At 34.0% G+C, this 11,984-nt stretch overlaps 1 long non-coding RNA gene across 4 annotated transcripts; it reads right to left on the bottom strand.

Annotated features, from left to right (window-relative positions):
- Positions 1-4,499: 4,499 nt before the first annotated feature.
- On the bottom strand, positions 4,500-7,142 carry LOC114307488 (uncharacterized). 4 transcript variants are annotated; one of them, XR_014364812.1, is made up of 3 exons: positions 6,719-7,142; positions 4,791-4,887; positions 4,500-4,701 (listed from the first exon to the last, which is right to left on the bottom strand). It is a non-coding gene; the product is annotated as an uncharacterized LOC114307488 (long non-coding RNA). The 4 variants fall into 4 exon arrangements; XR_014364811.1 differs by having other exon boundaries at positions 4,791-4,915; positions 6,719-7,137; XR_014364810.1 differs by having other exon boundaries at positions 4,791-4,915; positions 6,431-7,129.
- Positions 7,143-11,984: the final 4,842 nt, after the last annotated feature.

Below are 11,984 nucleotides of genomic sequence, written 5' to 3'. Positions count from 1 at the left end.
ATAAAATAAATTTTTTTAAAAAGGGCTCAGCACACGAGCACAGATTTAGGGAGTGACCAGTAAAAAGGTACAGCTGATCTTGTGACCATAGATTCCTCCGTATTGGTTTCTGTTGGTTCCGTTCTGTAGTCGTATATTTTTCGATTTTCGTACTGCCTTCTGGGATTTTGTGTCATTGCTATAGTACTCAAAAATTATTGGAGCCTCAGGTTAAATTTATATTTTAATCACCACGAATTATTATATTTACTCAAAATTAATAGAAAAAATTACAGAAAGGTCGGAGAAAAAAAAAAGAAAAATGTTTAGGTGTCACAATTTTTGTGATTCAAATGGTTTAAAATTGTCAAAACGACGTCGTTTTGATAATTTTAAAGTTGTTTTGTACTCAAAACGACGTTGTTTTGACAATTTCGAGTCATTTAAGCCACAAAAATTGTGGCCCTCAACCATTGCTGGAAAAAAAAATCATATATATATGAAGAGTTGCAAATGACACTTACTTGCACCTTCATAATCTTTTATTTACATTCCACGACAAACACACTTGTACTCTTATGTGTAGGTAATTTTTTTCCCTTTCTCCCACTTGAGGTCAAAAATTTATATAACTATTTGTTGTCACTCTGTCTAATAATGGATCTAATTTTTTTTTTTTAATATATGTTATATCTACATCTTAATATGAAAGAATTTAAGAGATTTGTGGACACCATCATAAGTTCCGTTTTGATGATTTAAATAATTCATTTTGTAAGACTCTCAATGTATGTTGAGAGGGTAATTTGTGTAGACAAATTAGGCCGAGCTAGATAAAATCCTTTTTGGAACTTGGGCCACGCAATGTGTTGAGATAAGCACTCGTGTAGCTTGGTTTTGGTTTGAACCTGTGTTGGGCCGGTCAGAGATGATTGTTTAGACATAGACCTAGCTATTTATGCACGGTCAGTAAGCGGACTGAGGCGACTTTAATGGAAAAGGTCGAGTTAGCTGTAGCTCGACAGAGCACTATTCTTTGGTTAGGTTTAGCACGGCTCGGCTAGAAGTAGAACAAAACAATATAGCTCGGTTGAGCGCAGTGATAGCCGACCAAAGAGTTCTAGCCATTTTACTTGGTTGGTAGTGAGGAGGGTGGCTAAGAGATAATCATCATCCTTTGGGAATGTGACTCCCAGGAGAACTCTACAAAGGAGGGATAGAGTCCTACTAAGATTGTGCCACACGGAATCTATCAAAGCTCATGATAACACTTATTTCCAGGTATTTCAATTCTGACTCTTGAATACGCAGAGCTTTCTGTCTATTGTTTACTTGCTGACTTAGGCTTCGGAGGGATTTCCGACACACACCCGCCGATTAGCTCACATTTGTATTTTTAGGTGATAAGACAACGACCTTTGGATAAGTGCAAACTTGATCAATAAGATTATACGAGGAGAATTATTTCTTGCTCGTACATATATCATCCATGAAAATAAATTAACTTTTTCAATAATTGTAACATATTCATTTTATCACATTGTTTTAAAAAAATGGACAGCAAATATATTTTTAAAAATAAATCATTCATTTTTTTTAGCGACAATTGTCACGCCTTCAAAATAATACATATAAGCCAATCATTCAAGACATCCATAGCCATAAGAGAATAACACATATTTCCATTTATCAGAGTATTTAGTACAAAAAGTATTACATGTTGACAACAAAAGTAAATGCCCTACGGGCTTATAACTTTCCAAGTCAACACTTGGGTTCAACAAAAGAAAGTTCTAACTCTAAACATATTAAGCCTTTGGCTTGAATTACATGTAATACAAAAGATAATCACAAAAGTAAGCCTTCAGCTACTACAACCTCCGGAGCTACATCCTTGGAGGCAGCATATCACTTGTACCTGAAAATAATGTCCCATATAGGGTGAGCCAAAGCCTAGTAGAGATACGCTAAACCAAATATGAGCAATAAATAAAACATTAGCATTTGATAAATGTTTAACTCATATAAACAAGCGTACATCCCTTTCATAACCAATCCATATTTACAAGCATATTTCAATCCCTTTTTCTGTTTCATTATCCAAACCAATTCATAGATATGGTTCTCTGTTCATCCAGACAGTTTATAATGAGACTACAACTCATATTAACAATACTTCGATCATAATCACTTAATATGAGACTACAACTCACATTATTAACACTTCAATACTTCAATTCATCTACGTTATGCAAACGCAATTGGGATTTTGGGACTTTTACCCTGGGCACTCCGGCTAACTTAGTTATCAATGGAGTCCATCCCCTATCTCCTCCCAAACAGGTTTGAGAGTACATCCCCTATCTCCTCTCAAACCATGGAGTACATTCCCTATCTCCTCCCAAACAAGATACATATGCAATGTCTTTAAAAGCTCTATCATGTACAATGATCAATCTAGGCACATATTCAATGTGACAATTCAACCGTCATATTCAATGACATAACACATTTGATTAGTTTCAGTTTTCCCTAATCAACATACAGTGTCTACAACAATCAAGACTATCCTCCACCGATAGCCCAAAACAATTATTTCTAAACAGATAATAAATTTATCAAACAGATAAATTATCAACAATTCCATAGTTGAGTGACTAACTAATCCAACTACACCATTCAATCTCATAACTTCCTAATTTCATAACTTTTCCCAAATTAATTATTTAATTCCAATTAGGACTTTTCCCTCTTTTCTCAAACATTGATCCTAAGACCAAATCCCATCAATTTGACTCACAAACCCTCATTTCCAAGGCCTTATATGCACATAGAGCTTTAAAAATACAAAACCCCTCTTTATATAATTTCAATACAAACCCTAACTTTTCCAAAGTCCCCAAACAACACCATCTATACAAACTACATAACATTCATGTTAAAACTCATGGTAAGGAATAGGTTATCTCTACCTCAAGAGAAGAGACTCAAAGAAGATGAAGGTGAAAACCCAAGATGCTCCAAACCCAATGTTTTTCGGATCAAAGCGAAGCCCACGCCAAGCTCTATCTTTTCTTCAAAGAGAGCAGGGTAGAGACACCCAAGAACCAAGTGTTTTTCTAGAGAGAAGATGTATTATAGAGAGAGAGATAGCCGATCTAGGGTTTGAGAAGAAAAGGAAATCAAAAAGTGAGAGAAAAGACTGTTGCTGCTCTCTGATATATTCGAGCCTCGCTCGAGCGAAGGAGTGGTCGCTCGAGCGAAGGAGTGGTCGCTCGAGCGACCAAACAGAAAGAAACCTCGCTCTAGTGAACAACACGAAGCTTCAGGTCTGCAACCCAAAAGCATGCTCGAGCGAAGGAAAGCACGCTCGAGTGAAGAAACCCAAAACATAGTCCTCACTCGCTCGAGCAAAGGAAAGCTCACTCGAGCCAAGAAACACAACCTTCAGGTCCAAACTAGACGCAGACGTACGCTTGAGCGCAAGAATGCTCGCTCGAGCCAACAGACACACCACTCAAAGCTCGCTCGAGCGAAGGAACCTTGGCTCGAGTGAAGGAACTAAAACACAGAGCTCGCTCGAGCGACAAAAGCCTCGCTCGAGCGAAGACACCAAAAACTGGGCAGCAACCATTTGTTTTAAAAACACACCCAACCTGTTACAAACCTGCCCAACATATCCTAAAACTCAAATACAAAGAATTAAAGGACGGAAATGCAACATATACAACAACAGACATCTACAGAACCGAATCCGGAATACAATAACCAACGGAGGGAAAAACGAGATCGCTATAACAAATATAATAAAATGAAAATGACGATTATCGGATTAACATAATTTTTTTCATGAATGATATACATTGATAGCCCTACAAAATCACTACAAGAAATTTTACTTTTGGCAACTAAAGTTGCCAATCACTTTTGCTGACTAATATATTTGGTCGCCTATAGTTTGTCGGGGAAACAATCGGCGACTAAAATTTTTTTGGTAGCCAAAAGTGGCCTATTGACAACTAAAACCTTAATCGCCATATATTTTTTTTAAGTCGCCATATATTTTTTTTTAAAATTAAATATATAAATATATTTACTTTTAGCGACTAAATTATTTAGTAGCCAATTGAGTATGTATGTTTGGCAACTAATTATTTGGTAGCAAAAAATTCTACTTTTTGAGAATTAGCGACTAAAATTTTAGTAGCCAAAAGTTTCTTTTTTACAATTTGCGACTAACAGTTTAGTAGCCAAAAGTTTCACATTTTCACAATTGGCGACTAAAATTTTAATAGCCAAAAGCCAACCTGTGACATTTGTTTAGTCACCAAAAGGTCTCATTTAGTTTTTATAATTTATTCTGTAATATTTTTTGCGCCACCTATAACCTATGCTTATACAAAATTATTCATCTATTCATTCATTCATTCAATTCTTAACCATTCAATAAAAATATTTCTTTACAACCTGTACCATTCGATTTTCAACCACATACAAAACTTAACTATTAACCGTACATATCAAACAAAATAAAAATCCATAAATATGGTATAATCCAACAAATACATATACTATCCAAACCAACAATTAAAATCCAAGCTAAAGAAAATCTTAATAACAATTGTGGTGATGATGCTGATACTGATACTAGAGACACTGTTGTTGGGCTGAAGGTCCTTTCACAATTGTTCTTCATCAATTTGTCACTTGGATGTTCAGGTTCTACATCATGATGAGAATGACAGTTTAGAAAATAAATTGAAACTGTTAAGTAAGGACAATAATAGTAAAAAGAAAAGAGCAATACACACCTGTGCAGCTTGAAACCAATTCATGACAATAATAGTAAGGACCAAACCAACGGTGTATCCTAGAAAAGCACTATTGAAATACTGGCTCTATTTTCCCCTGGACACATCGAAACACAATGCCAATGCTACAAATATATCAGAAGGTGAAAAGGGTGTGTAAGAATATACAACACCCTGTGTGTAAGTTTCAGAGATTAGGACACATAATACATATGATTACATAATAGAACAATTAGCAAGTAAAAGTATGCACCAAGAAATCAAAAACAGGAATGCCCCAAAGAAAAAATATCATCAGTAATATATATAATTTTCATGATTCAGGGGAAAGTTTTTTCCCCTATGTTACAGGATGGAGGGGATTTTCCGTGTTTTCTCTCATACAAGGAAAAGCATGCCAACCACCTAGCGATTTTTACTTGCATTGATTGCTACCGCCAAGTCATAGTCAAAGGAGAAATAATTCTAATGATATGCACATATTACATAATCAGCACCTAACGTCAACAATCAGAATCAAGGAACCTGAAGCCCCAACTTTCTTCTCACATATATGTCAATGCAATGGCAGTCCATGTTCTATACTTATATCTCCTTGTAAACTACATAGTAAGATTCTATCAAAGAATGCCACAGCACAAGGGGATGTTGATAAAAAATCCATAACAAAATCAGATCAAACAATACTACAAGTGCTCATAATCCAAATCATAATTGCATGTAGTTGACATACCTAAAAAATAGTGTGCGCCTTAAGCAATGAAGCTAAAGAAATGCAACGTGAAAAACGAATTAGTGAAAGATTGTAGATGCTCTAACAAAACTGGAATTTTATGTGAATATGCTTCATATGCTGCTTAAAACATCACATTTCCTTACAGGCTCTATCAAGACCAGAAAACTAAGATGATCAACCCAATAAAAATGTGATTCATCTTCTTCCTCTTTGACTGTATTAAAGATCGAAGTTTATGCTCTTCAAGCAAGAATTATATAACCAAAGCTCTAGTTGTTCTGATTCAAACTTACTTGATTTCAAATTAGCAAATTTTATACACTGATATATGGATCAATACTTGCTCAGATCATCAGAAAGTACACACACAGACACGGCCTTAAATGAATAAATTTTTCAGATAATTAGATCCTAAAATACAACTATTTCACATATGTGCATACAAAATCAAACCCAAAACTTGAATTAACCCAAAAAAAAGAAAAAAAGAAATAGAACCCACAAAATCTAAAAGCTAATATTACAAATAAACAATATTCCCAATGAGCATAGACATGGGAAAGTGAAAATCTAACCTTGTTTTCAACTCACAGAGGCCCAAACAAAGTGACTATGAGATAAAACTCAAAACTAGAATTAACCCAGTAAAAAAGAAACACAACCCTCAAATTCTAAAGGCTAATACTAGACAAGAACAATATTATCACTGAACAAAGACATGAGAAAGTGAAAATCTAACCTTGTTTTCAGCTCACAGAGGCCAAAACAGAGTGACTATGAGATCAAAGCTCCAAACTAGAATCAACCCAGAAAAAAAGAAACACAACCCACAAAATCTAAACGCTAATACTATACAAGAACAAGATTATCACTGAGCATAGACATGAGAAAGTGAAAATCTAACCTTGGTTTTAGTTCACAGAGGGCAAAAACAGAGAGTGACAATCAGATCAAATCTTGTGCAAATGTTAGGAATTGCTTGAAGAACTCAAAAATAAGAAGCCAAGTTGGGTCACAAAAACCCATCTATTCCACTATGGAAAAGCTCAATTCCATTACCCCCAAAAATCTTGATCACCACCTAGGGACCACACCCACACCCGCATAGGGCTGGGTTTGTGTCAAAGTGTGTGAATGGAAGAAAACGCAGAGAGAGAGAGAGAGAGAGAGAGAGGGCGAAATAGAGACATACCTAGGGTAAAGTCAATCATCGATCGACGGAGGAGTGAGTGAGTTTGTCTTCGTTCTCCGACGCCATTGTAAGGCGTTGGACAATGTTGGTGGGTTTAGAAAAAATTCCTTAATTATATACCCTACCCATCACAAATATATAATATATATATATACACACCTACCTATATATAGAGAGAGAGAATTGGAGAGAGTCGAATTTGAAACTGTAGGTTAGGGTTTCAAGTTTTGAACTGAGAATAGTTGTCATGCCCAAGAATATGGGGAAAATCTAGGTGAATTAGTGCTCCAGTTGTCGGCGACCGTAAGGAGGAGCGGCAGAGGCACGACTAGTGGAGGGGCGGTGAGAAGGGAAGGGGGGAAGAGCAGCGGAGAGGGAGAGGGAGAGACGTTGGACAGAGAGTCAGGCGCTGGTTTGTTGTTTGGAAAGCAAATATATATATATATTATATATTACACCACTAGCGACTAAATTTTTTCAGTCGCCAATTATTTTTGTCAATCCCTCAAAAATTTGTAAATCCCGCAAAATATTTTAATTTTTTGGTGACTAAAATATATATTTTGGTCGTTGAAAATAAGTCTTTGGCGACTAAATTTTTGGCCGCCAATAATAAATAATAATTTTTTATTTTTCATTCGGCGACTAAATAGATTTAGTAGCCAAAACTCAATGTACAACGACTAATTTTTTTTTTCATCGTTGAAAATAAGTTTTTGGCAACCAAACATTTGGTCGCCAAAGCTAAAAAATAATTTTTTATTTTTCATTCGGCGACTAAATGATTTTAGTAGCCAAACTAAATGTACGGTGACTAAATTTTTTTATTGTTGCCAATTCTGACATTTTTAGCGACTAATTTTTTTTAGTCGCCAATAATCAATATATGCCAACTAAAAAAAATTAGGAGCTAAATATTTTACTTTTGCTGACTAAAAAAATTATTAGTCGCCAATTTTGGTCGCCAAATGTGCATTTTGTTATAGTGAATGAACGGTTCAAATTATTGAAACATGACATATGGTGAGTCTCACGAACCCCTCAATTTCTCTCGTGTTGAAATGTAAATAACCTAATTAAAAAAATATATATATATGCGTCAAATATGATAATGTCACAAATAAATAAATTTAAAATATTTATTTATAAAGTTTTGCTAACAAATATTCTAAGGCCTCGTTTGGGAAGGGCTGGTTTAGCCAAAAAGCTAAAAAGTTACTAAAAAACCCAAAAAGTTAACAACCCATACCAAAAAGTCAAAGATTATCTTTTCTCTTTACTTTTTGCACATTTTTTCGTAAAAAGTCAAAAAGCCATCCCAAACATACTAGTTTTTTTTAGCTCATATTTTAGCCAAATAGCCAAAAAGTTACTAAATTAGCCTGTTCCTAAACGAGGCCTAAGAGAACAAGAAAAAAATTTATACATATATATATATATATATATAATTCAAGATACTTTTCACTAGTTTTATAACATTTTAAACTCATTTTAAAATATTTTTAAGGGAAATTTGGCTATAAACCCTCTTTACCTTCCTTTCATTGTTAAAAGAATTAAGAAAAAAATTATACTTTCTAAACTCCCTCATAATTATAAAATCTTGCATAAAGGACAAAATTTATTATTTAAATATTTTATTAGACTATTATACCCTCAACTAAATTTTCCCACATTCTCCACCCACTCTCTCTCCACCTTCTCTGTCTTTCTCCTCACTCTCTCCCTTCTCTAACTTCTTCAAGCTTCAGATCTGGAAGCTTCAGGCCTCGCCAACGACGCCGACGTCCGATCCTCTTCCGCCACTCCCTCTGGAATCGAGCTTTGATTCAACAGGTTAACGAGAATCACCAGTTGAAGATGCCTAACAATCTCATCAAGAACGTTGCCTTAATTCGAGAGATCAACAGTAATATATCCAAAGTCATATCTCTCTACTCCGATTTTTCCGTTGATTTCTCCAACATCATTCAGCAACGATGCGCGATCAATAATGACGACTACGTGGAGAAGAGTGCTGGTGGAGTTGTTTGGTTATACATATTTTTTTAAACACAGATTTGAGTTTTGAATATATGTATATATATATATATATTTGTGTATGAGTGTTGTTGAACACATGTATTCTTTTCATTGAGATTTGTGATTGTTGATCGAGTTTTAGAAGTTTTTCTTCTCAATTAGATATATTGATTAATTTGTTTTGTTTTTGTTTGTTTGTTTTGTTTTGTTTTGTTTTTTTTTTTATATTTATTTTTGTTGTTTTTGATCTAATTTCATTTGACAAAACCAGAGTAAAATTTTACTCTGGTTCTATTGCTCTGTTTTTTGTTTCAGATAATGAGAGTAAAATTTTACTCTTATTCTATTGCTCTGTTTTTTATTTGAAAGAATTAGAGTAAAATTTTACTCTGGTGTTAGAATGACAGTAAAATTTTACTATCAAGAGGTGGTCATTGCCAAATACTTTAGCCGTCACAAACACTACCTTCGCTTTTTTACTTTTGTGCGGAGTAACATTTTAATTTTAGCTTCAGAGTCTCACAGTTTACTTGTTTTTTAGAGTAAAATTTTACTTTTATACAGAGTAAAATTTTACTTTTGTGTAGAGTCTAACATTTTACTAGTTTTTCAGAGTAAAATTTTACTTTTATACAGAGTAAAATTTTACTTTTAGCTTCAGAGTCTCACAGTTTACTCGTTTTTCAGAGTAAAATTTTACTTTTATACAGAGTAAAATTTTACTTTTGTGTAGAGTCTAATATTTTATTAGTTTTTCAGAGTAAAATTTTATTTTATACAGAGTAAAATTTTACTTTTAATTTCAGAGTGTAACATTTTACTCTTATTCGGAGTAAAATTTTACTTTACTAAAATTTTACTCTGAATACACAGTGAAGATGGCTTAATAGGAGAACTGATAGATATGAGGGTAATATAGTAAAAGAAACAAGTTTTAAAATATTAGGGAGTTTTGAAAGTACTTATATAATTCTTATCATTTTAAAAGAAAAATTAGATAGTGAGGGGACTATCACCAAATCTCCCTATTTTTAATTTTTTACTATTTTCAGAACACTTGTTATATTTATTTTCATCATTTCTAAATTATTGGGGCAGTCGTTTACATTTGCCTTATTTATGTGGGTCTCACATGTCCATTAGTGTAATTAATTATTGTTTCATGTTATCACTGGCATATTTGAATCATATAATGTTAAATTTTCAATAGGGTAATAAAAGTGATGCAGTCATTATACTTTTTTCATTTTTAAAAAGGATTTTAATTTAAGACTCCTGATGTTAAAATTGATAAGATATCACCTATACCAGATAATCAGTATAGCTGCAGTATTACTCCTCCTGCAGATGCACACACAGTATCTCCTCCATCAGTCAGTTAGAGTTTGTTATAGTCTATACCCGAATTAGTTTCTAACTTTGTTATTAGTAACTGATTGTAACTAGTTCTAAAGGTGTATATATACACCATGTAAATGGCTTTACTGTTATTGTGATTAGAATAACATAATTCAATCTTTCATCATGGTATCAGAGCTTTGAGCTCCTCCGAGCACAAGCATCCATGGCTGCTTCGAGTTCTGAATTTACACTTCCACCAGATCTCTCTTTGCTTCTTTCCAATCTATCCTCCTTTGTTACAGTTAAACTTGATACATCAAATTTTGTGATTTGGAAATCACAATGGCAGAAAATTCTGCGAGCTACAGAACTTCTTGGATATGTTGATGATCCAAGTTCATGTCCACCATTAACTGTTCTTGATGATTCAGGTAAGAGTGTTTCCAATCCAGATCGAGTGAAATGGAATCGTGTTGATGCACATCGGTGGTAGGAATGTATTGCAAATGCAATTGTTTAGCAAGAACTTTGTCACGAATGAAGTGACAATCAACTTCTATATGCTTTGACCGAGAATGAAACACCGGATTATTTGCGAGAGCAATGGCGGAGACATTGTCACACCAAAGGATAGGAAGAGTAGGAAGAGGAATGTCAAGATCATGTAGGAGCATAAGTATCCAGGTGAGCTCAGCAGTGGTGTGAGCAAGGGCTCGATACTCGGCCTCAGTAGAACTTCGAGAAACAGTAGCCTGTTTCTTGGCAGACCACGATATAAGATTGGAACCCAAGAAAATACAATAACCAGAGGTAGACTTGCGGTCAAGAACATCCCCGGAACATCCCCGGCCCAATTGGAGTCAGAAAAGGCATGAACATCAAATGTACTAGGAGAAAACTGTAAACCATGATGAAGGGTGCCTTTGACAAAGCGAAGAAGGCGCTTAACAGCAGAGAAATGGCCATTGGTAGGGGCATGCATATGTTGGCAACATTGATTAACGGCAAGAGATAAATCCGGCCTGGTAATGGTAAGATATTGCAAAGCTCCCACCAAACTTCGATAGAGAGTAGGATTAGAATAAGGGGCTGTAGAATGAGGCTGAGAAGTAGGTTTAACAGCAAGAGGAGAAGAACACGGCTTGCAATCAGATAAACCAGCCTTAGTGAGAATGTCTTGAGCATATTTTTGCTGGGATAAAAAATAGCCAGAAGAGGGAGAACCATGGATAGAAATACCAAGGAAATAGGAGATATTTCCTAATTCTTTCATGGAAAACACTTGATGCATCTTTGTATAAATGACATATAATATTTTTATAATAGTTGGAGTCACTCAACATTTTTATAAATAAATTTTTTTCACAGAAAAAAATTGGACTATTCACAAAGAAATTTCTCTAATAATGTTATTGAGAGACCTAAACTAATAAAAAAAAAAATATTGAATCTCTTCTTCTACCCAAAGTTAGAAATGGATATTTCATTAATTTTTCCTTTTAAGGAGTGATAGTAATTTTAAAAAATAAAAGTAAAATTAACTTTTTCTTTTAATTGTTACTGCAGAAGAAGAAAATAAAGAAGTATTCATGCTACACAAATTTATCACCACTAGTTGTTCAACGATTTATTTTTTTATTTACCACCATTACTATGAGCTTATTATGAAACTAAAAATAAAGGATCACATATAATACATAATTTTTCTGTATATTCATTGCCATGCAAACTGTGAGAATCCATATTTTTGCATATTAAATTATTTTGGTAATTATATTTAGTTACTTAAATTTTTTAATCAACATCCATAATCCAATTCCATAGCAACATTTTGTGACGAAATTCTATAATTAATTTTTAATTATTTAATTAGTGCAATTTTATCTTCATAGTATTATTATTG

The sequence above is a fragment of the Camellia sinensis genome, chromosome 3 (assembly GCF_055761805.1).
Source record: "Camellia sinensis isolate YWXY chromosome 3, ASM5576180v1, whole genome shotgun sequence".
In the NCBI taxonomy this organism is placed as follows: domain Eukaryota; kingdom Viridiplantae; phylum Streptophyta; class Magnoliopsida; order Ericales; family Theaceae; genus Camellia; species Camellia sinensis.
The sequence above is the reverse complement of the archived record's forward strand: the minus strand, read 5'-3'. Positions and strand labels throughout refer to the sequence as shown.